At 43.9% G+C, this 1,828-nt stretch overlaps 1 non-coding gene across 1 annotated transcript; it reads left to right on the forward strand.

The window, feature by feature from the left end:
* Positions 1-735: 735 nt before the first annotated feature.
* Positions 736-1,005, forward strand: LOC127642790 (small Cajal body-specific RNA 6). The gene has a single exon (XR_007970412.1). It is a non-coding gene; the product is annotated as a small Cajal body-specific RNA 6 (non-coding RNA).
* Positions 1,006-1,828: the final 823 nt, after the last annotated feature.

Below are 1,828 nucleotides of genomic sequence, written 5' to 3' on the forward strand. Positions count from 1 at the left end.
TAAAAATGTTCAACTCAAGTGTAAAATATGCATGACGCGGTGTCGCGAAAGCCTATCAGCATTGCGATTGTCGTAGTGACGTAGCAGCAGAAGAAATATGGAAAAATGGATGAAACGATTGTTGTAGCGGTGTGTGGGCACCCGGAGTTGTACGACACAACGTCATACATGTGCAGAGACCGGACGAATAAAGACATGCTTGCAGGAAAGTGAGCGAGGAAGTTGGACTACCTGGTAAGTTCTGAAAATATACGTGTCTACTTGATTCCAGCTATTGGTCGTACTTTACTATGAACCACGTCATAGTAGCCCCGCCTCCCGTCCTTTTCCAGAAAGAAGCGGGAATACAGCTTTTCTTTTAAGCCAAATGTATCTGTAAACGTTCACATTTCTTGAGTTCTTGTTGTTAATTTAACTTATGGTATTGTTAATTTATTAGGTGTACTGCAAGGCTCACTCCTCGGTCCTCCCCTATTGTTCTTGTTCATGTTGTTTAGTTCATTATTGATACGTTTTGGTGTCTTTTATCCACATCTGAAACTATTTTTGTTTATTTAAAAATGTTAACTGAATGTTAGGAGTGAAATTTCTTCATAAATCTGTACGTTTTTAGTTCTACCGTCCTCTTAAAATCATTAGAGCTGGAGGTTGTGAATTAATGAAAGTGTAAAGCTAATGTTTCTGCATCCAAACGTCAATGTTCAAAGTCGCTTAGGGTTTATTTGATGGGTATAAGGTCAATGATGCGATGTAAAAGGTCTGATGTCCAAGTCACCTTACAGTCCCTCCAACCCTCCCAGCAGCCCCTGCAAATGTTTCCCAGCATGCTCTAGTTGTGCATTGCTGGTTTGAGGTGGCAGCTGATATTATTGCCGATTCTGCTGAATACGGGTCTTTTAGAGATTTAAGTGAGACCCGAAACAGCTGCGTCCAACATCAGCACAACACACGGGAGGGCGGACTTAAGGAGAGTGGTCGACTGATCTCAAAAATCATACTGAGACCTGATTCTGTTCGTATACAATCAAAACTACACAGCTCAAATTAAACACTTTCTGTGCTGCAGAAGATCTGAATTATTTGGGTTTTATTTCTCCCTTCACAGCACACGCTCACAGGCCACAGCGGGAAGGTTTTGTCTGCTCAGTTTCTCCTCGACAATGCTTGAATCGTCTCCGGCAGCTATGACAGAACGCTGAAGCTCTGGGACTTGCGCAACAAAGTCTGTAAGAGACTCGTAGCTACTTCACTCATTGCTCTTCATTAGCAATAGGGCACAAAATAAGGCTGGAAACATGAAAAGTAAATTTGTGTTCTTTTACTTTTAACCTTCAGAAAGTGTTTTTGCTCACTTCAGGAGGTCAAACTAATATTATTTCGGCTTTTTATTTATTTGTTTAATTTTACATGAGATTTTGGGACCTGTAGCTCAGTCACTAGTCTGAATCCAGGGCGTGCTGAGTGACTCCAGCCCAGGTCTCCTTAGCAACCAAATTGTCCTGGTTGCTAGGGAGGGTTCTGGGTATCTCAGCGAGTATTGACGCTGACTATCACACCTGGAGTCGTGAGTTTGAATCCAGGACGTGCCGAGTGACTCCAGTCAGGTCTCCTTAGCAACCAAATTGGCCTGGTTGCTAGGGCAGCTATGACAGGGAGGGTAGAGTCACATGGGGTAACCTCCTCGTGGTCGCTATAATGTGGTTCTTGCTCTCGGTGGGGCGTGTGGTGAGTGACTCCAGTCAGGTCTCCTTAGCAACCAAATTGGCCCGGTTGCTAGGGAGGGTGGAGTCACATGGGGTAACCTCCTCGTGGTCGCTATAATGTGGTT

Source organism: Xyrauchen texanus, unplaced genomic scaffold, assembly GCF_025860055.1.
Source record: "Xyrauchen texanus isolate HMW12.3.18 unplaced genomic scaffold, RBS_HiC_50CHRs HiC_scaffold_831, whole genome shotgun sequence".
NCBI lineage: Eukaryota > Metazoa > Chordata > Actinopteri > Cypriniformes > Catostomidae > Xyrauchen > Xyrauchen texanus.